This window comes from Lissotriton helveticus, chromosome 4_1, assembly GCF_964261635.1.
Source record: "Lissotriton helveticus chromosome 4_1, aLisHel1.1, whole genome shotgun sequence".
Classification (NCBI taxonomy): Eukaryota; Metazoa; Chordata; class Amphibia; order Caudata; family Salamandridae; genus Lissotriton; species Lissotriton helveticus.
Window position 1 is genome coordinate 971,276,421 of NC_136063.1, and position 26,472 is coordinate 971,302,892.

Genomic DNA, 26,472 nt, shown 5'->3' on the forward strand with positions numbered 1-26,472 from the left:
ATTTTCTTCTTTATCATGTTTACCTCTATATTTCTTTGCGCAGAAGCTGATAGAATGATTAGATGAATCAATTGAATATAGGTGATGAATATTTATTTATTGCTAAACCACGTGGAAAAAACGTTAGTGGTTCTAAGTTCTAACACTAAGTATGGAAATCTCTTTTGTATTGCAATTTTTTTGAAGTCATATTAGTTTCTTCATGTTGATAATATGAAAGTTAATTCATATTAAACAGCTGAAATTAAGCTTTCCAAATCTCCCGGTTGAACTATCATTAGCACTGCTTCCTGTGCTGGTCCTCCAGAAGATGTGCAAATTGGCCTGTTAGCTCAGTTGGTTAGAGCGTGGTGCTAATAATGCCAAGGTCACAGGTTCGATCCCTGTACAGGCCAAGTTTAATTCTTTGAAAAAAGATGAATTTTTCTTGTGTCTCATTTTGGACTGTTTATCTCCTTGGATCAAACGCTGCTTGAAGGATTGGATGAATACATTTGATATAATTATAGAATTAATTACTATTCTTAAAGCGCCTGGAATATCTATTATTGGTTCTAAGTTCTAACGCCAAGTAACTAAATCTCTTATTTATTGCAATTTATTGAGATCATTTTTGTTTAGTCTTGTTGATAATATATAAAGATACTATGAATGTAAACAGCTGAATATAAGCTTTCCAACTATCCCGGATTAACAATCAGTAGGACTTCATCATCTGCTTCATCTTCAGTAGTATGCTATATATTTAGTGACTCTATTAGTTTAGTCTGTTAGAGCATGAAGTTAAAAATGCCAAGGACAAACTTTCAATCAGTCTCCAAGCCAATACTTGATGCTCCTTTAATGTTGAAAATAGATGTATTTTCTACTGTATCATGTTTATCTCTATATTTCCTTTGAGGAGAAGCTGATAAAATGATTAGATGAATCAATTCAATATAGGTGATGAATATTTATTTATTGCTTAACCACATGGAAAAAACGTTAATGGTTCTAAGTTCTAACACTAAGTATGAAAATCTCTTTTGTATTGTAATTTTTTTTAAGTCATATTAGTTTCTTCATGTTGATAATATATAACAATAACTTCATGGTAAACTGCTGAAATTAAGCTTTCCAAATCTCCTGGGTTAACTATCATTTGCCCTTCTTCATTTGCTGGACCTCCAGGCTGTTGTGCAAAATGGCCTGTTAGCTCAGATGGTTAGAGCGTGGTGCTAATAACGCCAAGGTCACAGGTTCGATCCCTGTACAGGCCAAGTTCAATTGTCTGAACAAAGATGAATTTTTCTTGTGTCTCATTTTGGACTGTTAATCTTCTTGAATCAGACGCTGCTTGAAGGATTGGATGGAATCAGTAGCATTTCATCATCTGCTAATTCTTCAAAAGTATTCTATATATTTAGTGAGCCTATTAGTTTAGTCTGTTAGAGCATGAAGTTAAAAACGCAAAGGACATAATTTCAATCAGTCTCAAAAGCCAATATTTGAAGCTCCTTTAATGTTGAAAATAGATGCATTTTCTTCTGTATCATGTTTACCTCCATATTTCCTTTGCGCAGAAGCTGATAGAATGATTAGATGAATCAATTGAATATAGGTGATGAATATTTATTTATTGCTAAACCACGTGGAAAAAACGTTACTGGTTCAAAATTCTAACACTAAGTATGGAAATCTCTTTTGTATTGCAATTTTTTTGAAGTCATATTAGTTTCTTCATGTTGATAATATGAAAGTTAATTCATATTAAACAGCTGAAATTAAGCTTTCCAAATCTCCCGGTTGAACTATCATTAGCACTGCTTCCTGTGCTGGTCCTCCAGAAGATGTGCAAATTGGGCTGTTAGCTCAGTTGTTTAGAGCGTGGTGCTAATAACGCCAAGGCCACAGGTTCGATCCCTGTACAGGCCAAGTTTAATTCTTTGGAAAAAGATGAATTTTTCTTGTGTCTCATTTTGGACTGTTTATCTCCTTGGATCAAACGCTGCTTGAAGGATTGGATGAATACATTTGATATAATTATAGAATTAATTACTATTCTTAAAGCGCCTGGAATATCTATTAATGGTTCTAAGTTCTAACGCCAAGTAACTAAATCTCTTATTTATTGCAATTTATTGAGATCATTTTTGTTTAGTCTTGTTGATAATATATAAAGATACTATGAATGTAAACAGCTGAATATAAGCTTTCCAACTATCCCGGATTAACAATCAGTAGGACTTCATCATCTGCTTCATCTTCAGTAGTATGCTATATATTTAGTGACTCTATTAGTTTAGTCTGTTAGAGCATGAAGTTAAAAACGCCAAGGACATACTTTCAATCAGTCTCCAAGCCAATACTTGATGCTCCTTTAATGTTGAAAATAGATGTATTTTCTACTGTATCATGTTTATCTCTATATTTCCTTTGAGGAGAAGCTGATAAAATGATTAGATGAATCAATTCAATATAGGTGATGAATATTTATTTATTGCTTAACCACATGGAAAAAAATTTAATGGTTCTAAGTTCTAACACTAAGTATGTAAATCTCTTTTGTATTGTAATTTTTTTTAAGTCATATTAGTTTCTTCATGTTGATAATATATAACAATAACTTCATGGTAAACTGCTGAAATTAAGCTTTCCAAATCTCCTGGGTTAACTATCATTTGCCCTTCTTCATATGCTGGACCTCCAGCTAGCTGTGCAAAATGGCCTGTTAGCTCAGATGGTTAGAGCGTGGTGCTAATAACACCAAGGTCACAGGTTCGATCCCTGTACAGGCCAAGTTTAAATGTTTGAACGAAGATGAATTTTTCTTGTGTCTCATTTTGGACTGTTTATCTCCTTGAATCACGCGCTGCTTGAAGGATTGGATGGAATCAGTAGCATTTCATCATCTGCTAATTCTTCAAAAGTATTCTATATATTTAGTGAGCCTATTAGTTTAGTCTGTTAGAGCATGAAGTTAAAAACGCAAAGGACATAATTTCAATCAGTCTCCAAGCCAATACTGGATGCTCCTTTAATGTTGAAAATAGATGTATTTTCTTCTGTATCATGTTTACCTCCATATTTCCTTTGCGCAGAAGCTGATAGAATGATTAGATGAATCAATTGAATATAGGTGATGAATATTTATTTATTGCTAAACCACGTGGAAAAAACGTTACTGGTTCAAAATTCTAACACTAAGTATGGAAATCTCTTTTGTATTGCAATTTTTTTGAAGTCATATTAGTTTCTTCATGTTGATAATATGAAAGTTAATTCATATTAAACAACTGAAATTAAGCTTTCCAAATCTCCCGGTTGAACTATCATTAGCACTGCTTCCTGTGCTGGTCCTCCAGCAGATGTGCAAATGGCCTGTTAGCTCAGTTGGTTAGAGCGTGGTGCTAATAACGCCAAGGTCACAGGTTCGATCCCTGTACATGCCAAGTTTAATTCTTTGAAAAAAGATGAATTTTTCTTGTGTCTCATTTTGGACTGTTTATCTCCTTGGATCAAACGCTGCTTGAAGGATTGGATGAATACATTTGATATAATTATAGAATTAATTACTATTCTTAAAGTGCCTGGAATATCTATTAATGGTTCTAAGTTCTAACGCCAAGTAACTAAATCTCTTATTTATTGCAATTTATTGAGATCATTTTTGTTTAGTCTTGTTGATAATATATAAAGAAACTATGAATGTAAACAGCTGAATATAAGCTTTTCCAACTATCCCGGATTAACAATCAGTAGGACTTCATCATCTGCTTCATCTTCAGTAGTATGCTATATATTTAGTGACTCTATTAGTTTAGTCTGTTAGAGCATGAAGTTAAAAACGCCAAGGACATACTTTCAATCAGTCTCCAAGCCAATACTTGATGCTCCTTTAATGTTGAAAATAGATGTATTTTTTACTGTATCATGTGTATCTAAATATTTCCTTTGAGCAGAAGCTGATAGAATGATTAGATGAATCAATTGCATATAGGTGATGAATATTTATTTATTGCTAAACCACGTGGAAAAAACATTACTGGTTCAAAATTCTAACACTAAGTATGGAAATCTCTTTTGTATTGCAATTTTTTTGAAGTCATATTAGTTTCTTCATGTTGATAATATGAAAGTAAATTCATATTAAACAGCTGAAATTAAGCTTTCCAAATCTCCCGGTTGAACTATCATTAGCACTGCTTCCTGTGCTGATTCTCCAGAAAATGTGCAAATTGGCCTGTTAGCTCAGATGGTTAGAGCGTGGTGCTAATAACGCCAAGGTCACAGGTTCGATCCCTGTACAGGCCAAGTTCAATTGTTTGAACGAAGATGAATTTTTCTTTTGTCTCATTTTGGACTGTTAATCTTCTTGAATCACACGCTGCTTGAAGGATTGGATGGAATCAGTAGCATTTCATCATCTGCTAATTCTTCAAAAGTATTCTATATATTTAGTGAGCCTATTAGTTTAGTCTGTTAGAGCATGAAGTTAAAAACGCAAAGGACATAATTTCAATCAGTCTCCAAGCCAATATTTGAAGCTCCTTTAATGTTGAAAATAGATGTATTTTCTTCTGTATCATGTTTACCTCCATATTTCCTTTGCGCAGAAGCTGATAGAATGATTAGATGAATCAATTGCATATAGGTGATGAATATTTATTTATTGCTAAACCACGTGGAAAAAACATTACTGGTTCAAAATTCTAACACTAAGTATGGAAATCTCTTTTGTATTGCAATTTTTTTGAAGTCATATTAGTTTCTTCATGTTGATAATATGAAAGTAAATTCATATTAAACAGCTGAAATTAAGCTTTCCAAATCTCCTGGTTGAACTATCATTAGCACTGCTTCCTGTGCTGATTCTCCAGAAAATGTGCAAATTGGCCTGTTAGCTCAGTTGGTTAGAGCGTGGTGCTAATAACGCCAAGGTCACAAGTTCGATCCCTGTACAGGCCAAGTTTAATTCTTTGAAAAAAGATAAATTTTTCTTGTGTCTCATTTTGGACTGTTTATCTCCTTGGATCAAACGCTGCTTGAAGGATTGGATGAATACATTTGATATAATGATAGAATTAATTACTATTCTTAAAGCGCCTGGAATATCTATTAATGGTTCTAAGTTCTAATGCCAAGTAACTAAATCTCTTATTTATTGCAATTTATTGAGATCATTTTTGTTTAGTCTTGTTGATAATATATAAAGATACTATGAATGTAAACAGCTGAATATAAGCTTTCCAACTATCCTGGATTAACAATCAGTAGGACTTCATCATCTGCTTCATCTTCAGTAGTATGCTATATATTTAGTGACTCTATAAGTTTAGTCTGTTAGAGCATGAAGTTAAAAACGCCAAGGACATACTTTCAATCAGTCTCCAAGCCAATACTTGATGCTCCTTTAATGTTGAAAATAGATGTATTTTCTACTGTATCATGTTTATCTCTATATTTCCTTTGAGGAGAAGCTGATAAAATGATTAGATGAATCAATTCAATATAGGTGATGAAAATGTATTTATTGCTTAACCACATGGAAAAAACGTTAATGGTTCTAAGTTCTAACACTAAGTATGAAAGTCTCTTTTGTATTGTAATTTTTTTTAAGTCATATTAGTTTCTTCATGTTCATAATATATAACAATTACTTCATGGTAAACTGCTGAAATTAAGCTTTCCAAATCTCCTGGGTTAACTATCATTTGCCCTTCTTCATTTGCTGGACCTCCTGTTAGTTGTGCAAAATGGCCTGTTAGCTCAGATGGTTAGAGCGTGGTGCTAATAACGCCAAGGTCACAGGTTCGATCACTGTACAGGCCAAGTTTAATTGTTTGAACAAAGATGAATTTTTCTTGTGTCTCATTTTAGACTGTTTATCTCCTTGAATCACACGCTGCTTGAAGGATTGGATGGAATCAGTAGCATTTCATCATCTGCTAATTCTTCAAAAGTATTCTATATATTTAGTGAGCCTATTAGTTTAGTCTGTTAGAGCATGAAGTTAAAAACGCAAAGGACATAATTTCAATCAGTCTCCAAGCCAATACTGGATGCTCCTTTAATGTTGAAAATAGATGTATTTTCTTCTGTATCATGTTTACCTCCATATTTCCTTTGCGCAGAAGCTGATAGAATGATTAGATGAATCAATTGAATATAGGTGATGAATATTTATTTATTGCTAAACCACGTGGAAAAAACGTTACTGGTTCAAAATTCTAACACTAAGTATGGAAATCTCTTTTGTATTGCAATTTTTTTGAAGTCATATTAGTTTCTTCATGTTGATAATATGAAAGTTAATTCATATTAAACAACTGAAATTAAGCTTTCCAAATCTCCCGGTTGAACTATCATTAGCACTGCTTCCTGTGCTGGTCCTCCAGCAGATGTGCAAATGGCCTGTTAGCTCAGTTAGTTAGAGCATGGTGCTAATAACGCCAAGGTCACAGGATCGATCCCTGTACAGGCCAAGTTTAATTGTTTGAACAAAGATGAATTTTTCTTGTGTCTCATTTTGGACTGTTAATCTTCTTGATTCACACGCTGCTTGAAGGATTGGATGGAATCAGTAGCATTTCATCATCTGCTAATTCTTCAAAAGTATTCTATATATTTAGTGAGCCTATTAGTTTAGTCTGTTAGAGCATGAAGTTAAAAACGCAAAGGACATAATTTCAATCAGTCTCAAAAGCCAATATTTGAAGCTCCTTTAATGTTGAAAATAGATGTATTTTCTTCTGTATCATGTTTACCTCCATATTTCCTTTGCGCAGAAGCTGATAGAATGATTAGATGAATCAATTGAATATAGGTGATGAATATTTATTTATTGCTAAACCACGTGGAAAAAACGTTACTGGTTCAAAATTCTAACACTAAGTATGGAAATTCTTTTGTATTGCGGTTTTTTTTTGAAGTCATATTAGTTTCTTCATGTTGATAATATGAAAGTAAATTCATATTAAACAGCTGAAATTAAGCTTTCCAAATCTCCCGGTTGAACTATCATTAGCACTGCTTCCTGTGCTGATCCTCCAGAAAATGTGCAAATTGGCCTGTTAGCTCAGTTGGTTAGAGTGTGGTGCTAATAACGCCAAGGTCACAAGTTCGATCCCTGTACAGGCCAAGTTTAATTCTTTGAAAAAAGATGAATTTTTCTTGTGTCTCATTTTGGACTGTTTATCTCCTTGGATCAAACGCTGCTTGAAGGATTGGATGAATACATTTTATATAATGATAGAATTAATTACTATTCTTAAAGCGCCTGGAATATCTATTAATGGTTCTAAGTTCTAACGCCAAGTAACTAAATCTCCTATTTATTGCAATTTATTGAGATCATTTTTGTTTAGTCTTGTTGATAATATATAAAGATACTATGAATGTAAACAGCTGAATATAAGCTTTCCAACTATCCCGGATTAACAATCAGTAGGACTTTATCATCTGCTTCATCTTCAGTAGTATGCTATATATTTAGTGACTCTATAAGTTTAGTCTGTTAGAGCATGAAGTTAAAAACGCCAAGGACATACTTTCAATCAGTCTCCAAGCCAATACTTGATGCTCCTTTAATGTTGAAAATAGATGTATTTTCTACTGTATCATGTTTATCTCAATATTTCCTTTGAGGAGAAGCTGATAAAATGATTAGATGAATCAATTCAATATAGGTGATGAAAATTTATTTATTGCTTAACCACATGGAAAAAACGTTAATGGTTCTAAGTTCTAACACTAAGTATGAAAATCTCTTTTGTATTGTAATTTTTTTTAAGTCATATTAGTTTCTTCATGTTGATAATATATAACAATAACTTCATGGTAAACTGCTGAAATTAAGCTTTCCAAATCTCCTGGGTTAACTATCATTTGCCCTTCTTCATTTGCTGGACCGCCAGGTAGTTGTGCAAAATGGCCTGTTAGCTCAGATGGTTAGAGCGTGGTGCTAATAACGCCAAGGTCACAGGTTCGATCCCTGTACAGGCCAAGTTTAATTGTTTGAAAAAAGATAAATTTTTCTAGTGTCTCATTTTGGACTGTTTATCTCCTTGAATCACACGCTGCTTGAAGGATTGGATGGAATCAGTAGCATTTCATCATCTGCTAATTCTTCAAAAGTATTCTATATATTTAGTGAGCCTATTAGTTTAGTCTGTTAGAGCATGAAGTTAAAAACGCAAAGGACATAATTTCAACCAGTCTCCAAGCCAATATTTGAAGCTCATTTAATGTTGAAAATAGATGTATTTTCTTCTGTATCATGTTTACCTCCATATTTCCTTTGCGCAGAAGCTGATAGAATGATTAGATGAATCAATTGAATATAGGTGATGAATATTTATTTATTGCTAAACCACATGGAAAAAACTTTAGTGGTTCAAAATTCTAACACTAAGAATGGAAATCTCCTTTGTATTGCAATTTTTTTGAAGTCATATTAGTTTCTTCATGTTGATAATATGAAAGTTAATTCATATTAAACAAATGAAATTAAGCTTTCCAAATCTCCCGGTTGAACTATCATTAGCACTGCTTCCTGTGCTGGTCCTCCAGCAGATGCGCAAATGGCCTGTTAGCTCAGTTGGTTAGAGCGTGGTGCTAATAACGCCAAGGTCACAGGTTCGATCCCTGTACAGGCCAAGTTTAATTCTTTGAAAAAAGATTAATTTTTCTTGTGTCTCATTTTGGACTGTTTATCTCCTTGGATCAAACGCTGCTTGAAGGACTGGATGAATACATTTGATATAATTATAGAATTAATTACTATTCTTAAAGCGCCTGGAATATATATTAATGGTTCTAAGTTCTAACGCCAAGTAACTAAATCTCTTATTTATAGCAATTTATTGAGATCATTTTTGTTTAGTCTTGTTGATAATATATAAAGATACTATGAATGTAAACAGCTGAATATAGGCTTTCCAACTATCCCGGATTAACAATCAGTAGGACTTCATCATCTGCTTCATCTTCAATAGTATGCTATATATTTAGTGACTCTATTAGTTTAGTCTGTTAGAGCATGAAGTTAAAAACGACAAGGACATACTTTCAATCAGTCTCCAAGCCAATACTTGATGCTCCTTTAATGTTGAAAATAGATGTATTTTCTACTGTATCATGTTTATCTCTATATTTCCTTTGAGGAGAAGCTGATAAAATGATTAGATGAATCAATTCAATATAGGTGATGAATATTTATTTATTGCTTAACCACATGGAAAAAACGTTAATGGTTCTAAGTTCTAACACTAAGTATGAAAATCTCTTTTGTATTGTAATTTTTTTTAAGTCATATTAGTTTCTTCATGTTGATAATATATAACAATAACTTCATGGTAAACTGCTGAAATTAAGCTTTCCAAATCTCCTGGGTTAACTATCATTTGCCCTTCTTCATTTGCTGGACCTCCAGGTAGTTGTGCAAAATGGCCTGTTAGCTCAGATGGTTAGAGCGTGGTGCTAATAACGCCAAGGTCACAGGTTCGATCCCTGTACAGGCCAAGTTCAATTGTTTGAACGAAGATGAATTTTTCTTTTGTCTCATTTTGGACTGTTAATCTTCTTGAATCACACGCTGCTTGAAGGATTGGATGGAATCAGTAGCATTTCATCATCTGCTAATTCTTCAAAAGTATTCTATATATTTAGTGAGCCTATTAGTTTAGTCTGTTAGAGCATGAAGTTAAAAACACAAAGGACATAATTTCAATCAGTCTCCAAGCCAATATTTGAAGCTCCTATAATGTTGAAAATAGATGTATTTTCTTCTGTATCATGTTTACCTCCATATTTCCTTTGCGCAGAAGCTGATAGAATGATTAGATGAATCAATTGCATATAGGTGATGAATATTTATTTATTGCTAAACCACGTGGAAAAAACATTACTGGTTCAAAATTCTAACACTAAGTATGGAAATCTCTTTTGTATTGCAATTTTTTTGAAGTCATATTAGTTTCTTCATGTTGATAATATGAAAGTAAATTCATATTAAACAGCTGAAATTAAGCTTTCCAAATCTCCCGGTTGAACTATCATTAGCACTGCTTCCTGTGCTGATCCTCCAGAAAATGTGTAAATTGGCCTGTTAGCTCAGTTGGTTAGTGCGTGGTGCTAATAACGCCAAGGTCACAAGTTCGATCCCTGTACAGGCCAAGTTTAATTCTTTGAAAAAAGATGAATTTTTCTTGTGTCTCATTTTGGACTGTTTATCTCCTTGGATCAAACGCTGCTTGAAGGATTGGATGAATACATTTGATATAATGATAGAATTAATTACTATTCTTAAAGCGCCTGGAATATCTATTAATGGTTCTAAGTTCTAACGCCACGTAACTAAATCTCTTATTTATTGCAATTTATTGAGATCATTTTTGTTTAGTCTTGTTGATAATATATAAAGATACTATGAATGTAAACAGCTGAATATAAGCTTTCCAACTATCCCGGATTAACAATCAGTAGGACTTCATCATCTGCTTCATCTTCAGTAGTATGCTATATATTTAGTGACTCTATTAGTCTAGTCTGTTAGAGCATGAAGTTAAAAATGCCAAGGACATACTTTCAATCAGTCTCCAAGCCAATACTTGATGCTCCTTTAATGTTGAAAATAGATGTATTTTCTACTGTATCATGTGTATCTCTATATTTCCTTTGAGGAGAAGCTGATAAAATGATTAGATGAATCAATTCAATATAGGTGAAGAATATTTATTTATTGCTTAACCACATGGAAAAAATGTTAATGGTTCTAAGTTCTAACACTAAGTATGTAAATCTCTTTTGTATTGTAATTTTTTTTAAGTCATATTAGTTTCTTCATGTTGATAATATGAAAGTTAATTCATATTAAACAACTGAAATTAAGCTTTCCAAATCTCCCGGTTGAACTATCATTAGCACTGCTTCCTGTGCTGGTCCTCCAGAAGATGTGCAAATTGGCCTTTTAGCTCAGTTGGTTAGAGCGTGGTGCTAATAACGCCAAGGTCACAGGTTCGATCCCTGTACAGGCCAAGTTTAATTCTTTGAAAAAAGATGAATTTTTCTAGTGTCTCATTTTGGACTGTTTATATCCTTGGATCAAACGCTGCTTGAAGGATTTGATGAATACATTTGATATAATTATAGAATTAATTACTATTCTTAAAGCGCCTGGAATATCTATTAATGGTTCTAAGTTCTAACGCCAAGTAACTAAATCTCTTATTTATTGCAATTTATTGAGATCATTTTTGTTTAGTCTTGTTGATAATATATAAAGATACTATGAATGTAAACAGCTGAATATAAGCTTTCCAACTATCCCGGATTAACAATCAGTAGGACTTCATCATCTGCTTCATCTTCAGTAGTATGCTATATATTTAGTGACTCTATTAGTTTAGTCTGTTAGAGCATGAAGTTAAAAACGCCAAGGACATACTTTCAATCAGTCTCCAAGCCAATACTTGATGCTCCTTTAATGTTGAAAATAGATGTATTTTCTACTGTATCATGTGTATCTCTATATTTCCTTTGAGGAGAAGCTGATAAAATGATTAGATGAATCAATTCAATATAGGTGATGAATATTTATTTATTGCTTAACCACATGGAAAAAACGTTAATGGTTCTAAGTTCTAACACTAAGTATGAAAATCTCTTTTGTATTGTAATTTTTTTTAAGTCATATTAGTTTCTTCATGTTGATAATATATAACAATAACTTCATGGTAAACTGCTGAAATTAAGCTTTCCAAATCTCCTGGGTTAACTATCATTTGCCCTTCTTCATATGCTGGACCTCCAGCTAGCTGTGCAAAATGGCCTGTTAGCTCAGATGGTTAGAGCGTGGTGCTAATAATGCCAAGGTCACAGGTTCGATCCCTGTACAGGCCAAGTTTAATTGTTTGAACAAAGATGAATTTTTCTTGTGTCTCATTTTGGACTATTTATCTCCTTGAATCACACGCTGCTTGAAGGATTGGATGGAATCAGTAGCATTTCATCATCTGCTAATTCTTCAAAAGTATTCTATATATTTAGTGAGCCTATTAGTTTAGTCTGTTAGAGCATGAAGTTAAAAACGCAAAGGACATAATTTCAATCAGTCTCCAAGCCAATACTGGATGCTCCTTTAATGTTGAAAATAGATGTATTTTCTTCTGTATCATGTTTACCTCCATATTTCCTTTGCGCAGAAGCTGATAGAATGATTAGATGAATCAATTGAATATAGGTGATGAATATTTATTTATTGCTAAACCACGTGGAAAAAACGTTAGTGGTTCAAAATTCTAACACTAAGAATGGAAATCTCTTTTGTATTGCAATTTTTTTGAAGTCATATTAGTTTCTTCATGTTGATAATATGAAAGTTAATTCATATTAAACAGCTGAAATTAAGCTTTCCAAATCTCCCGGTTGAACTATCATTAGCACTGCTTCCTGTGGTGGTCCTCCAGAAGATGTGCAAATTGGCCTTTTAGCTCAGTTGGTTAGAGCGTGGTGCTAATAACGCCAAGGTCACAGGTTCGATCCCTGTACAGGCCAAGTTTAATTCTTTGAAAAAAGATTAATTTTTCTTGTGTCTCATTTTGGACTGTTTATCTCCTTGGATCAAACGCTGCTTGAAGGACTGGATGAATACATTTGATATAATTATAGAATTAATTACTATTCTTAAAGCGCCTGGAATATCTATTAATGGTTCTAAGTTCTAACGCCAAGTAACTAAATCTCTTATTTATAGCAATTTATTGAGATCATTTTTGTTTAGTCTTGTTGATAATATATAAAGATACTATGAATGTAAACAGCTGAATATAAGCTTTCCAACTATCCCGGATTAACAATTAGTAGGACTTCATCATCTGCTTCATCTTCAATAGTATGCTATATATTTAGTGACTCTATTAGTTTAGTCTGTTAGAGCATGAAGTTAAAAACGACAAGGACATACTTTCAATCAGTCTCCAAGCCAATACTTGATGCTCCTTTAATGTTGAAAATAGATGTATTTTCTACTGTATCATGTTTATCTCTATATTTCCTTTGAGGAGAAGCTGATAAAATGATTAGATGAATCAAATCAATATAGGTGATGAATATTTATTTATTGCTTAACCACATGGAAAAAATGTTAATGGTTCTAAGTTCTAACACTAAGTATGTAAATCTCTTTTGTATTGTAATTTTTTTTTAATTCATATTAGTTTCTTCATGTTGATAATATATAACAATAACTTCATGGTAAACTGCTGAAATTAAGCTTTCCAAATCTCCTGGGTTAACTATCATTTGCCCTTCTTCATATGCTGGACCTCCAGCTAGCTGTGCAAAATGGCCTGTTAGCTCAGATGGTTAGAGCGTGGTGCTAATAACGCCAAGGTCACAGGTTCGATCCCTGTACAGGCCAAGTTTAATTGTTTGAACAAAGATGAATTTTTCTTGTGTCTCATTTTGGACTGTTTATCTCCTTGAATCACACGCTGCTTGAAAGATTGGATGGAATCAGTAGCATTTCATCATCTGCTAATTCTTCAAAAGTATTCTATATATTTAGTGAGCCTATTAGTTTAGTCTGTTAGAGCATGAAGTTAAAAACGCAAAGGACATAATTTCAATCAGTCTCCAAGCCAATACTGGATGCTCCTTTAATGTTGAAAATAAATGTATTTTCTTTTGTATCATGTTTACCTCTATATTTCCTTTGCGCAGAAGCTGATAGAATGATTAGATGAATCAATTGAATATAGGTGATGAATATTTATTTATTGCTAAACCACGTGGAAAAAACGTTAGTGGTTCAAAATTCTAACACTAAGAATGGAAATCTCTTTTGTATTGCAATTTTTTTGAAGTCATATTAGTTTCTTCATGTTGATAATATGAAAGTTAATTCATATTAAACAGCTGAAATTAAGCTTTCCAAATCTCCCGGTTGAACTATCATTAGCACTGCTTCCTGTGGTGGTCCTCCAGAAGATGTGCAAATTGGCCTTTTAGCTCAGTTGGTTAGAGCGTGGTGCTAATAACGCCAAGGTCACAGGTTCGATCCCTGTACAGGCCAAGTTTAATTCTTTGAAAAAAGATTAATTTTTCTTGTGTCTCATTTTGGACTGTTTATCTCCTTGGATCAAACGCTGCTTGAAGGACTGGATGAATACATTTGATATAATTATAGAATTAATTACTATTCTTAAAGCGCCTGGAATATCTATTAATGGTTCTAAGTTCTAACGCCAAGTAACTAAATCTCTTATTTATAGCAATTTATTGAGATCATTTTTGTTTAGTCTTGTTGATAATATATAAAGATACTATGAATGTAAACAGCTGAATATAAGCTTTCCAACTATCCCGGATTAACAATTAGTAGGACTTCATCATCTGCTTCATCTTCAATAGTATGCTATATATTTAGTGACTCTATTAGTTTAGTCTGTTAGAGCATGAAGTTAAAAACGACAAGGACATACTTTCAATCAGTCTCCAAGCCGATACTTGATGCTCCTTTAATGTTGAAAATAGATGTATTTTCTACTGTATCATGTTTATCTCTATATTTCCTTTGAGGAGAAGCTGATAAAATGATTAGATGAATCAAATCAATATAGGTGATGAATATTTATTTATTGCTTAACCACATGGAAAAAATGTTAATGGTTCTAAGTTCTAACACTAAGTATGTAAATCTCTTTTGTATTGTAATTTTTTTTTAATTCATATTAGTTTCTTCATGTTGATAATATATAACAATAACTTCATGGTAAACTGCTGAAATTAAGCTTTCCAAATCTCCTGGGTTAACTATCATTTGCCCTTCTTCATATGCTGAACCTCCAGCTAGCTGTGCAAAATGGCCTGTTAGCTCAGATGGTTAGAGCGTGGTGCTAATAACGCCAAGGTCACAGGTTCGATCCCTGTACAGGCCAAGTTTAATTGTTTGAACAAAGATGAATTTTTCTTGTGTCTCATTTTGGACTGTTTATCTCCTTGAATCACACGCTGCTTGAAAGATTGGATGGAATCAGTAGCATTTCATCATCTGCTAATTCTTCAAAAGTATTCTATATATTTAGTGAGCCTATTAGTTTAGTCTGTTAGAGCATGAAGTTAAAAACGCAAAGGACATAATTTCAATCAGTCTCCAAGCCAATACTGGATGCTCCTTTAATGTTGAAAATAGATGTATTTTCTTCTGTATCATGTTTACCTCCATATTTCCTTTGCGCAGAAGCTGATAGAATGATTAGATGAATCAATTGAATATAGGTGATGAATATTTATTTATTGCTAAACCAGGTGGAAAAAACGTTAGTGGTTCAAAATTCTAACACTAAGAATGGAAATCTCTTTTGTATTGCAATTTTTTTGAAGTCATATTAGTTTCTTCATGTTGATAATATGAAAGTTAATTCATATTAAACAGCTGAAATTAAGCTTTCCAAATCTCCCGGTTGAACTATCATTAGCACTGCTTCCTGTGGTGGTCCTCCAGAAGATGTGCAAATTGGCCTTTTAGCTCAGTTGGTTAGAGCGTGGTGCTTATAACGCCAAGGTCACAGGTTCGATCCCTGTACAGGCCAAGTTTAATTCTTTGAAAAAAGATTAATTTTTCTTGTGTCTCATTTTGGACTGTTTATCTCCTTGGATCAAACGCTGCTTGAAGGACTGGATGAATACATTTGATATAATTATAGAATTAATTACTATTCTTAAAGCGCCTGGAATATCTATTAATGGTTCTAAGTTCTAACGCCAAGTAACTAAATCTCTTATTTATAGCAATTTATTGAGATCATTTTTGTTTAGTCTTGTTGATAATATATAAAGATACTATGAATGTAAACAGCTGAATATAAGCTTTCCAACTATCCCGGATTAACAATTAGTAGGACTTCATCATCTGCTTCATCTTCAATAGTATGCTATATATTTAGTGACTCTATTAGTTTAGTCTGTTAGAGCATGAAGTTAAAAACGACAAGGACATACTTTCAATCAGTCTCCAAGCCAATACTTGATGCTCCTTTAATGTTGAAAATAGATGTATTTTCTACTGTATCATGTTTATCTCTATATTTCCTTTGAGGAGAAGCTGATAAAATGATTAGATGAATCAAATCAATATAGGTGATGAATATTTATTTATTGCTTAACCACATGGAAAAAATGTTAATGGTTCTAAGTTCTAACACTAAGTATGTAAATCTCTTTTGTATTGTAATTTTTTTTTAATTCATATTAGTTTCTTCATGTTGATAATATATAACAATAACTTCATGGTAAACTGCTGAAATTAAGCTTTCCAAATCTCCTGGGTTAACTATCATTTGCCCTTCTTCATATGCTGAACCTCCAGCTAGCTGTGCAAAATGGCCTGTTAGCTCAGATGGTTAGAGCGTGGTGCTAATAACGCCAAGGTCACAGGTTCGATCCCTGTACAGGCCAAGTTTAATTGTTTGAACAAAGATGAATTTTTCTTGTGTCTCATTTTGGACTGTTTATCTCCTTGAATCACACGCTGCTTGAAAGATTGGATGGAATCAGTAGCATTTCATCATCTGCTAATTCTTCAAAAGTATTCTATATATTTAGTGAGCCTATTAGTTTAGTCTGTTAGAGCATGAAGTTAAAAACGCAAAGGACATAATTTCAATCAGTCTCCAAGCCAATACTGGATGCTCCTTTAATGTTGAAAATAGATGTATTTTCTTCTGTATCATGTTTACCTCCATATTTCCTTTGCGCAGAAGCTGATAGAATGATTAGATGAATCAATTGAATATAGGTGATGAATATTTATTTATTGCTAAACCACGTGGAAAAAACGTTACTGGTTCAAAATTCTAACACTAAGTATGGAAATCTCAATTGTATTGCAATTTTTGTGAAGTCATATTAGTTTCTTCATGTTGATAATATGAAAGTTAATTCATATTAAACAACTGAAATTAAGCTTTCCAAATCTCCCGGTTGAACTATCATTAGCACTGCTTCCTGTGCTGGTCCTCCAGCAGATGTGCAAATGGCCTGTTAGCTCAGTTGGTTAGAGCATGGTGCTAATAACGCCAAGGTCACAGGTTCGATCCCTGTACAGGCCAAGTTTAATTCTTTGAAAAAAGATGAATTTGTCTAGTGTCTCATTTTGGACTGTTTATCTCCTTGGATCAAACGCTGCTTGAAGGATTTGATGAATACATTTGATATAATTATAGAATTAATTACTATTCTTAAAGTGCCTGGAATATCTATTAATGGTTCTAAGTTCTAACGCCAAGTAACTAAATCTCTTATTTATAGCAATTTATTGAGATCATTTTTGTTTAGTCTTGTTGATAATAGATAAAGATACTATGAATGTAAACAGCTGAATATAAGCTTTCCAACTATCCCGGATTAACAATCAGTAGGACTTCATCATCTGCTTCATCTTCAGTAGTATGCTATATATTTAGTGACTCTATTAGTTTAGTCTGTTAGAGCATGAAGTTAAAAATGCCAAGGACATACTTTCAATCAGTCTCCAAGCCAATACTTGATGCTCCTTTAATGTTGAAAATAGATGTATTTTCTACTGTATCATGTGTATCTCTATATTTCCTTTGAGGAGAAGCTGATAAAATGATTAGATGAATCAATTCAATATAGGTGATGAATATTTATTTATTGCTTAACCACATGGAAAAAACGTTAATGGTTCTAAGTTCTAACACTAAGTATGAAAATCTCTAATGTATTGTAATTTTTTTTAAGTCATATTAGTTTCTTCATGTTGATAATATATAACAATAACTTCATGGTAAACTGCTGAAATTAAGCTTTCCAAATCTCCTGGGTTAACTATCATTTGCCCTTCTTCATTTGCTGGACCTCCAGGTAGTTGTGCAAAATGGCCTGTTAGCTCAGATGGTTAGAGCGTGGTGCTAATAACGCCAAGGTCACAGGTTCGATCCCTGTACAGGCCAAGTTCAATTGTTTGAAAAAAGATAAATTTTTCTAGTGTCTCATTTTGGACTGTTTATCTCCTTGAATCACACGCTGCTTGAAGGATTGGATGGAATCAGTAGCATTTCATCATCTGCTAATTCTTCAAAAGTATTCTATATATTTAGTGAGCCTATTAGTTTAGTCTGTTAGAGCATGAAGTTAAAAACGCAAAGGACATAATTTCAATCAGTCTCCAAGCCAATACTTGATTCTCCTTTAATGTTGAAAATAAATGTATTTTCTTTTGTATCATGTTTACCTCTATATTTCCTTTGCGCAGAAGCTGATAGAATGATTAGATGAATCAATTGAATATAGGTGATGAATATTTATTTATTGCTAAACCACGTGGAAAAAACGTTAGTGGTTCAAAATTCTAACACTAAGAATGGAAATCTCTTTTGTATTGCAATTTTTTTGAAGTCATATTAGTTTCTTCATGTTGATAATATGAAAGTTAATTCATATTAAACAGCTGAAATTAAGCTTTCCAAATCTCCCGGTTGAACTATCATTAGCACTGCTTCCTGTGGTGGTCCTCCAGAAGATGTGCAAATTGGCCTTTTAGCTCAGTTGGTTAGAGCGTGGTGCTAATAACGCCAAGGTCACAGGTTCGATCCCTGTACAGGCCAAGTTTAATTCTTTGAAAAAAGATTAATTTTTCTTGTGTCTCATTTTGGACTGTTTATCTCCTTGGATCAAACGCTGCTTGAAGGACTGGATGAATACATTTGATATAATTATAGAATTAATTACTATTCTTAAAGCGCCTGGAATATCTATTAATGGTTCTAAGTTCTAACGCCAAGTAACTAAATCTCTTATTTATAGCAATTTATTGAGATCATTTTTGTTTAGTCTTGTTGATAATATATAAAGATACTATGAATGTAAACAGCTGAATATAAGCTTTCCAACTATCCCGGATTAACAATTAGTAGGACTTCATCATCTGCTTCATCTTCAATAGTATGCTATATATTTAGTGACTCTATTAGTTTAGTCTGTTAGAGCATGAAGTTAAAAACGACAAGGACATACTTTCAATCAGTCTCCAAGCCAATACTTGATGCTCCTTTAATGTTGAAAATAGATGTATTTTCTACTGTATCATGTTTATCTCTATATTTCCTTTGAGGAGAAGCTGATAAAATGATTAGATGAATCAAATCAATATAGGTGATGAATATTTATTTATTGCTTAACCACATGGAAAAAATGTTAATGGTTCTAAGTTCTAACACTAAGTATGTAAATCTCTTTTGTATTGTAATTTTTTTTTAATTCATATTAGTTTCTTCATGTTGATAATATATAACAATAACTTCATGGTAAACTGCTGAAATTAAGCTTTCCAAATCTCCTGGGTTAACTATCATTTGCCCTTCTTCATATGCTGGACCTCCAGCTAGCTGTGCAAAATGGCCTGTTAGCTCAGATGGTTAGAGCGTGGTGCTAATAACGCCAAGGTCACAGGTTCGATCCCTGTACAGGCCAAGTTTAATTGTTTGAACAAAGATGAATTTTTCTTGTGTCTCATTTTGGACTGTTTATCTCCTTGAATCACACGCTGCTTGAAAGATTGGATGGAATCAGTAGCATTTCATCATCTGCTAATTCTTCAAAAGTATTCTATATATTTAGTGAGCCTATTAGTTTAGTCTGTTAGAGCATGAAGTTAAAAACGCAAAGGACATAATTTCAATCAGTCTCCAAGCCAATACTGGATGCTCCTTTAATGTTGAAAATAAATGTATTTTCTTTTGTATCATGTTTACCTCTATATTTCCTTTGCGCAGAAGCTGATAGAATGATTAGATGAATCAATTGAATATAGGTGATGAATATTTATTTATTGCTAAACCACGTGGAAAAAACGTTAGTGGTTCAAAATTCTAACACTAAGAATGGAAATCTCTTTTGTATTGCAATTTTTTTGAAGTCATATTAGTTTCTTCATGTTGATAATATGAAAGTTAATTCATATTAAACAGCTGAAATTAAGCTTTCCAAATCTCCCGGTTGAACTATCATTAGCACTGCTTCCTGTGGTGGTCCTCCAGAAGATGTGCAAATTGGCCTTTTAGCTCAGTTGGTTAGAGCGTGGTGCTAATAACGCCAAGGTCACAGGTTCGATCCCTGTACAGGCCAAGTTTAATTCTTTGAAAAAAGATTAATTTTTCTTGTGTCTCATTTTGGACTGTTTATCTCCTTGGATCAAACGCTGCTTGAAGGACTGGATGAATACATTTGATATAATTATAGAATTAATTACTATTCTTAAAGCGCCTGGAATATCTATTAATGGTTCTAAGTTCTAACGCCAAGTAACTAAATCTCTTATTTATAGCAATTTATTGAGATCATTTTTGTTTAGTCTTGTTGATAATATATAAAGATACTATGAATGTAAACAGCTGAATATAAGCTTTCCAACTATCCCGGATTAACAATTAGTAGGACTTCATCATCTGCTTCATCTTCAATAGTATGCTATATATTTAGTGACTCTATTAGTTTAGTCTGTTAGAGCATGAAGTTAAAAACGACAAGGACATACTTTCAATCAGTCTCCAAGCCGATACTTGATGCTCCTTTAATGTTGAAAATAGATGTATTTTCTACTGTATCATGTTTATCTCTATATTTCCTTTGAGGAGAAGCTGATAAAATGATTAGATGAATCAAATCAATATAGGTGATGAATATTTATTTATTGCTTAACCACATGGAAAAAATGTTAATGGTTCTAAGTTCTAACACTAAGTATGTAAATCTCTTTTGTATTGTAATTTTTTTTTAATTCATATTAGTTTCTTCATGTTGATAATATATAACAATAACTTCATGGTAAACTGCTGAAATTAAGCTTTCCAAATCTCCTGGGTTAACTATCATTTGCCCTTCTTCATATGCTGAACCTCCAGCTAGCTGTGCAAAATGGCCTGTTAGCTCAGATGGTTAGAGCGTGGTGCTAATAACGCCAAGGTCACAGGTTCGATCCCTGTACAGGCCAAGTTTAATTGTTTGAACAAAGATGAATTTTTCTTGTGTCTCATTTTGGACTGTTTATCTCCTTGAATCACACGCTGCTTGAAAGATTGGATGGAATCAGTAGCATTTCATCATCTGCTAATTCTTCAAAAGTATTCTATATATTTAGTGAGCCTATTAGTTTAGTCTGTTAGAGCATGAAGTTAAAAACGCAAAGGACATAATTTCAATCAGTCTCCAAGCCAATACTGGATGCTCCTTTAATGTTGAAAATAGATGTATTTTCTTCTGTATCATGTTTACCTCCATATTTCCTTTGCGCAGAAGCTGATAGAATGATTAGATGAATCAATTGAATATAGGTGATGAATATTTATTTATTGCTAAACCACGTGGAAAAAACGTTAGTGGTTCAAAATTCTAACACTAAGAATGGAAATCTCTTTTGTATTGCAATTTTTTTGAAGTCATATTAGTTTCTTCATGTTGATAATATGAAAGTTAATTCATATTAAACAGCTGAAATTAAGCTTTCCAAATCTCCCGGTTGAACTATCATTAGCACTGCTTCCTGTGGTGGTCCTCCAGAAGATGTGCAAATTGGCCTTTTAGCTCAGTTGGTTAGAGCGTGGTGCTTATAACGCCAAGGTCACAGGTTCGATCCCTGTACAGGCCAAGTTTAATTCTTTGAAAAAAGATTAATTTTTCTTGTGTCTCATTTTGGACTGTTTATCTCCTTGGATCAAACGCTGCTTGAAGGACTGGATGAATACATTTGATATAATTATAGAATTAATTACTATTCTTAAAGCGCCTGGAATATCTATTAATGGTTCTAAGTTCTAACGCCAAGTAACTAAATCTCTTATTTATAGCAATTTATTGAGATCATTTTTGTTTAGTCTTGTTGATAATATATAAAGATACTATGAATGTAAACAGCTGAATATAAGCTTTCCAACTATCCCGGATTAACAATTAGTAGGACTTCATCATCTGCTTCATCTTCAATAGTATGCTATATATTTAGTGACTCTATTAGTTTAGTCTGTTAGAGCATGAAGTTAAAAACGACAAGGACATACTTTCAATCAGTCTCCAAGCCAATACTTGATGCTCCTTTAATGTTGAAAATAGATGTATTTTCTACTGTATCATGTTTATCTCTATATTTCCTTTGAGGAGAAGCTGATAAAATGATTAGATGAATCAAATCAATATAGGTGATGAATATTTATTTATTGCTTAACCACATGGAAAAAATGTTAATGGTTCTAAGTTCTAACACTAAGTATGTAAATCTCTTTTGTATTGTAATTTTTTTTTAATTCATATTAGTTTCTTCATGTTGATAATATATAACAATAACTTCATGGTAAACTGCTGAAATTAAGCTTTCCAAATCTCCTGGGTTAACTATCATTTGCCCTTCTTCATATGCTGAACCTCCAGCTAGCTGTGCAAAATGGCCTGTTAGCTCAGATGGTTAGAGCGTGGTGCTAATAACGCCAAGGTCACAGGTTCGATCCCTGTACAGGCCAAGTTTAATTGTTTGAACAAAGATGAATTTTTCTTGTGTCTCATTTTGGACTGTTTATCTCCTTGAATCACACGCTGCTTGAAAGATTGGATGGAATCAGTAGCATTTCATCATCTGCTAATTCTTCAAAAGTATTCTATATATTTAGTGAGCCTATTAGTTTAGTCTGTTAGAGCATGAAGTTAAAAACGCAAAGGACATAATTTCAATCAGTCTCCAAGCCAATACTGGATGCTCCTTTAATGTTGAAAATAGATGTATTTTCTTCTGTATCATGTTTACCTCCATATTTCCTTTGCGCAGAAGCTGATAGAATGATTAGATGAATCAATTGAATATAGGTGATGAATATTTATTTATTGCTAAACCACGTGGAAAAAACGTTACTGGTTCAAAATTCTAACACTAAGTATGGAAATCTCTTTTGTATTGCAATTTTTTTGAAGTCATATTAGTTTCTTCATGTTGATAATATGAAAGTTAATTCATATTAAACAACTGAAATTAAGCTTTCCAAATCTCCCGGTTGAACTATCATTAGCACTGCTTCCTGTGCTGGTCCTCCAGCAGATGTGCAAATGGCCTGTTAGCTCAGTTGGTTAGAGCATGGTGCTAATAACACCAAGGTCACAGGTTCGATCCCTGTACAGGCCAAGTTTAATTCTTTGAAAAAAGATGAATTTGTCTAGTGTCTCATTTTGGACTGTTTATCTCCTTGGATCAAACGCTGCTTGAAGGATTTGATGAATACATTTGATATAATTATAGAATTAATTACTATTCTTAAAGTGCCTGGAATATCTATTAATGGTTCTAAGTTCTAACGCCAAGTAACTAAATCTCTTATTTATAGCAATTTATTGAGATCATTTTTGTTTAGTCTTGTTGATAATAGATAAAGATACTATGAATGTAAACAGCTGAATATAAGCTTTCCAACTATCCCGGATTAACAATCAGTAGGACTTCATCATCTGCTTCATCTTCAGTAGTATGCTATATATTTAGTGACTCTATTAGTTTAGTCTGTTAGAGCATGAAGTTAAAAATGCCAAGGACATACTTTCAATCAGTCTCCAAGCCAATACTTGATGCTCCTTTAATGTTGAAAATAGATGTATTTTCTACTGTATCATGTGTATCTCTATATTTCCTTTGAGGAGAAGCTGATAAAATGATTAGATGAATCAATTCAATATAGGTGATGAATATTTATTTATTGCTTAACCACATGGAAAAAACGTTAATGGTTCTAAGTTCTAACACTAAGTATGAAAATCTCTAATGTATTGTAATTTTTTTTAAGTCATATTAGTTTCTTCATGTTGATAATATATAACAATAACTTCATGGTAAACTGCTGAAATTAAGCTTTCCAAATCTCCTGGGTTAACTATCATTTGCCCTTCTTCATTTGCTGGACCTCCAGGTAGTTGTGCAAAATGGCCTGTTAGCTCAGATGGTTAGAGCGTGGTGCTAATAATGCCAAGGTCACAGGTTCGATCCCTGTACAGGCCAAGTTCAATTGTTTGAAAAAAGATAAATTTTTCTAGTGTCTCATTTTGGACTGTTTATCTCCTTGAATCACACGCTGCTTGAAGGATTGGATGGAATCAGTAGCATTTCATCATCTGCTAATTCTTCAAAAGTATTCTATATATTTAGTGAGCCTATTAGTTTAGTCTGTTAGAGCATGAAGTTAAAAACGCAAAGGACATAATTTCAATCAGTCTCCAAGCCAATACTTGATTCTCCTTTAATGTTGAAAATAAATGTATTTTCTTTTGTATCATGTTTACCTCTATATTTCCTTTGCGCAGAAGCTGATAGAATGATTAGATGAATCAATTGAATATAGGTGATGAATATTTATTTATTGCTAAACCACGTGGAAAAAACGTTAGTGGTTCAAAATTCTAACACTAAGAATGGAAATCTCTTTTGTATTGCAATTTTTTTGAAGTCATATTAGTTTCTTCATGTTGATAATATGAAAGTTAATTCATATTAAACAGCTGAAATTAAGCTTTCCAAATCTCCCGGTTGAACTATCATTAGCACTGCTTCCTGTGGTGGTCCTCCAGAAGATGTGCAAATTGGCCTTTTAGCTCAGTTGGTTAGAGCGTGGTGCTAATAACGCCAAGGTCACAGGTTCGATCCCTGTACAGGCCAAGTTTAATTCTTTGAAAAAAGATTAATTTTTCTTGTGTCTCATTTTGGACTGTTTATCTCCTTGGATCAAACGCTGCTTGAAGGACTGGATGAATACATTTGATATAATTATAGAATTAATTACTATTCTTAAAGCGCCTGGAATATCTATTAATGGTTCTAAGTTCTAACGCCAAGTAACTAAATCTCTTATTTATAGCAATTTATTGAGATCATTTTTGTTTAGTCTTGTTGATAATATATAAAGATACTATGAATGTAAACAGCTGAATATAAGCTTTCCAACTATCCCGGATTAACAATTAGTAGGACTTCATCATCTGCTTCATCTTCAATAGTATGCTATATATTTAGTGACTCTATTAGTTTAGTCTGTTAGAGCATGAAGTTAAAAACGACAAGGACATACTTTCAATCAGTCTCCAAGCCAATACTTGATGCTCCTTTAATGTTGAAAATAGATGTATTTTCTACTGTATCATGTTTATCTCTATATTTCCTTTGAGGAGAAGCTGATAAAATGATTAGATGAATCAAATCAATATAGGTGATGAATATTTATTTATTGCTTAACCACATGGAAAAAATGTTAATGGTTCTAAGTTCTAACACTAAGTATGTAAATCTCTTTTGTATTGTAATTTTTTTTTAATTCATATTAGTTTCTTCATGTTGATAATATATAACAATAACTTCATGGTAAACTGCTGAAATTAAGCTTTCCAAATCTCCTGGGTTAACTATCATTTGCCCTTCTTCATATGCTGGACCTCCAGCTAGCTGTGCAAAATGGCCTGTTAGCTCAGATGGTTAGAGCGTGGTGCTAATAACGCCAAGGTCACAGGTTCGATCCCTGTACAGGCCAAGTTTAATTGTTTGAACAAAGATGAATTTTTCTTGTGTCTCATTTTGGACTGTTTATCTCCTTGAATCACACGCTGCTTGAAAGATTGGATGGAATCAGTAGCATTTCATCATCTGCTAATTCTTCAAAAGTATTCTATATATTTAGTGAGCCTATTAGTTTAGTCTGTTAGAGCATGAAGTTAAAAACGCAAAGGACATAATTTCAATCAGTCTCCAAGCCAATACTGGATGCTCCTTTAATGTTGAAAATAGATGTATTTTCTTCTGTATCATGTTTACCTCCATATTTCCTTTGCGCAGAAGCTGATAGAATGATTAGATGAATCAATTGAATATAGGTGATGAATATTTATTTATTGCTAAACCACGTGGAAAAAACGTTACTGGTTCAAAATTCTAACACTAAGTATGGAAATCTCTTTTGTATTGCAATTTTTTTGAAGTCATATTAGTTTCTTCATGTTGATAATATGAAAGTTAATTCATATTAAACAACTGAAATTAAGCTTTCCAAATCTCCCGGTTGAACTATCATTAGCACTGCTTCCTGTGCTGGTCCTCCAGCAGATGTGCAAATGGCCTGTTAGCTCAGTTGGTTAGAGCATGGTGCTAATAACGCCAAGGTCACAGGTTCGATCCCTGTACAGGCCAAGTTTAATTCTTTGAAAAAAGATGAATTTGTCTAGTGTCTCATTTTGGACTGTTTATCTCCTTGGATCAAACGCTGCTTGAAGGATTTGATGAATACATTTGATATAATTATAGAATTAATTACTATTCTTAAAGTGCCTGGAATATCTATTAATGGTTCTAAGTTCTAACGCCAAGTAACTAAATCTCTTATTTATAGCAATTTATTGAGATCATTTTTGTTTAGTCTTGTTGATAATAGATAAAGATACTATGAATGTAAACAGCTGAAT

The 26,472-nt window shown here is 33.0% G+C and overlaps 27 non-coding genes across 27 annotated transcripts; all 27 read left to right on the forward strand.

The window, feature by feature from the left end:
• Positions 1-321: 321 nt before the first annotated feature.
• TRNAI-AAU (transfer RNA isoleucine (anticodon AAU)) lies at positions 322-395 on the forward strand. The gene has a single exon. It is a non-coding gene; the product is annotated as a tRNA-Ile (tRNA).
• Positions 396-1,185: 790 nt separating this feature from the next.
• Positions 1,186-1,259, forward strand: TRNAI-AAU (transfer RNA isoleucine (anticodon AAU)). The gene has a single exon. It is a non-coding gene; the product is annotated as a tRNA-Ile (tRNA).
• Positions 1,260-3,357: 2,098 nt separating this feature from the next.
• On the forward strand, positions 3,358-3,431 carry TRNAI-AAU (transfer RNA isoleucine (anticodon AAU)). The gene has a single exon. It is a non-coding gene; the product is annotated as a tRNA-Ile (tRNA).
• Positions 3,432-4,219: 788 nt separating this feature from the next.
• TRNAI-AAU (transfer RNA isoleucine (anticodon AAU)) lies at positions 4,220-4,293 on the forward strand. Its single transcript has one exon. It is a non-coding gene; the product is annotated as a tRNA-Ile (tRNA).
• Positions 4,294-4,873: 580 nt separating this feature from the next.
• On the forward strand, positions 4,874-4,947 carry TRNAI-AAU (transfer RNA isoleucine (anticodon AAU)). Its single transcript has one exon. It is a non-coding gene; the product is annotated as a tRNA-Ile (tRNA).
• Positions 4,948-7,910: 2,963 nt separating this feature from the next.
• Positions 7,911-7,984, forward strand: TRNAI-AAU (transfer RNA isoleucine (anticodon AAU)). The gene has a single exon. It is a non-coding gene; the product is annotated as a tRNA-Ile (tRNA).
• Positions 7,985-8,563: 579 nt separating this feature from the next.
• Positions 8,564-8,637, forward strand: TRNAI-AAU (transfer RNA isoleucine (anticodon AAU)). Its single transcript has one exon. It is a non-coding gene; the product is annotated as a tRNA-Ile (tRNA).
• Positions 8,638-9,427: 790 nt separating this feature from the next.
• TRNAI-AAU (transfer RNA isoleucine (anticodon AAU)) lies at positions 9,428-9,501 on the forward strand. Its single transcript has one exon. It is a non-coding gene; the product is annotated as a tRNA-Ile (tRNA).
• A 1,441-nt stretch (positions 9,502-10,942) lies between these two features.
• On the forward strand, positions 10,943-11,016 carry TRNAI-AAU (transfer RNA isoleucine (anticodon AAU)). The gene has a single exon. It is a non-coding gene; the product is annotated as a tRNA-Ile (tRNA).
• A 1,444-nt stretch (positions 11,017-12,460) lies between these two features.
• On the forward strand, positions 12,461-12,534 carry TRNAI-AAU (transfer RNA isoleucine (anticodon AAU)). The gene has a single exon. It is a non-coding gene; the product is annotated as a tRNA-Ile (tRNA).
• Positions 12,535-13,325: 791 nt separating this feature from the next.
• On the forward strand, positions 13,326-13,399 carry TRNAI-AAU (transfer RNA isoleucine (anticodon AAU)). Its single transcript has one exon. It is a non-coding gene; the product is annotated as a tRNA-Ile (tRNA).
• Positions 13,400-13,979: 580 nt separating this feature from the next.
• On the forward strand, positions 13,980-14,053 carry TRNAI-AAU (transfer RNA isoleucine (anticodon AAU)). The gene has a single exon. It is a non-coding gene; the product is annotated as a tRNA-Ile (tRNA).
• Positions 14,054-14,844: 791 nt separating this feature from the next.
• Positions 14,845-14,918, forward strand: TRNAI-AAU (transfer RNA isoleucine (anticodon AAU)). Its single transcript has one exon. It is a non-coding gene; the product is annotated as a tRNA-Ile (tRNA).
• Positions 14,919-15,498: 580 nt separating this feature from the next.
• On the forward strand, positions 15,499-15,572 carry TRNAI-UAU (transfer RNA isoleucine (anticodon UAU)). Its single transcript has one exon. It is a non-coding gene; the product is annotated as a tRNA-Ile (tRNA).
• Positions 15,573-16,363: 791 nt separating this feature from the next.
• TRNAI-AAU (transfer RNA isoleucine (anticodon AAU)) lies at positions 16,364-16,437 on the forward strand. The gene has a single exon. It is a non-coding gene; the product is annotated as a tRNA-Ile (tRNA).
• A 579-nt stretch (positions 16,438-17,016) lies between these two features.
• Positions 17,017-17,090, forward strand: TRNAI-AAU (transfer RNA isoleucine (anticodon AAU)). Its single transcript has one exon. It is a non-coding gene; the product is annotated as a tRNA-Ile (tRNA).
• A 790-nt stretch (positions 17,091-17,880) lies between these two features.
• On the forward strand, positions 17,881-17,954 carry TRNAI-AAU (transfer RNA isoleucine (anticodon AAU)). Its single transcript has one exon. It is a non-coding gene; the product is annotated as a tRNA-Ile (tRNA).
• Positions 17,955-18,534: 580 nt separating this feature from the next.
• On the forward strand, positions 18,535-18,608 carry TRNAI-AAU (transfer RNA isoleucine (anticodon AAU)). The gene has a single exon. It is a non-coding gene; the product is annotated as a tRNA-Ile (tRNA).
• Positions 18,609-19,399: 791 nt separating this feature from the next.
• Positions 19,400-19,473, forward strand: TRNAI-AAU (transfer RNA isoleucine (anticodon AAU)). Its single transcript has one exon. It is a non-coding gene; the product is annotated as a tRNA-Ile (tRNA).
• Positions 19,474-20,053: 580 nt separating this feature from the next.
• On the forward strand, positions 20,054-20,127 carry TRNAI-AAU (transfer RNA isoleucine (anticodon AAU)). Its single transcript has one exon. It is a non-coding gene; the product is annotated as a tRNA-Ile (tRNA).
• Positions 20,128-20,918: 791 nt separating this feature from the next.
• Positions 20,919-20,992, forward strand: TRNAI-AAU (transfer RNA isoleucine (anticodon AAU)). The gene has a single exon. It is a non-coding gene; the product is annotated as a tRNA-Ile (tRNA).
• A 580-nt stretch (positions 20,993-21,572) lies between these two features.
• Positions 21,573-21,646, forward strand: TRNAI-UAU (transfer RNA isoleucine (anticodon UAU)). Its single transcript has one exon. It is a non-coding gene; the product is annotated as a tRNA-Ile (tRNA).
• Positions 21,647-22,437: 791 nt separating this feature from the next.
• Positions 22,438-22,511, forward strand: TRNAI-AAU (transfer RNA isoleucine (anticodon AAU)). The gene has a single exon. It is a non-coding gene; the product is annotated as a tRNA-Ile (tRNA).
• A 579-nt stretch (positions 22,512-23,090) lies between these two features.
• TRNAI-AAU (transfer RNA isoleucine (anticodon AAU)) lies at positions 23,091-23,164 on the forward strand. The gene has a single exon. It is a non-coding gene; the product is annotated as a tRNA-Ile (tRNA).
• A 1,444-nt stretch (positions 23,165-24,608) lies between these two features.
• TRNAI-AAU (transfer RNA isoleucine (anticodon AAU)) lies at positions 24,609-24,682 on the forward strand. Its single transcript has one exon. It is a non-coding gene; the product is annotated as a tRNA-Ile (tRNA).
• A 791-nt stretch (positions 24,683-25,473) lies between these two features.
• On the forward strand, positions 25,474-25,547 carry TRNAI-AAU (transfer RNA isoleucine (anticodon AAU)). Its single transcript has one exon. It is a non-coding gene; the product is annotated as a tRNA-Ile (tRNA).
• A 579-nt stretch (positions 25,548-26,126) lies between these two features.
• TRNAI-AAU (transfer RNA isoleucine (anticodon AAU)) lies at positions 26,127-26,200 on the forward strand. The gene has a single exon. It is a non-coding gene; the product is annotated as a tRNA-Ile (tRNA).
• The last annotated feature ends 272 nt before the right edge of the window (positions 26,201-26,472 follow it).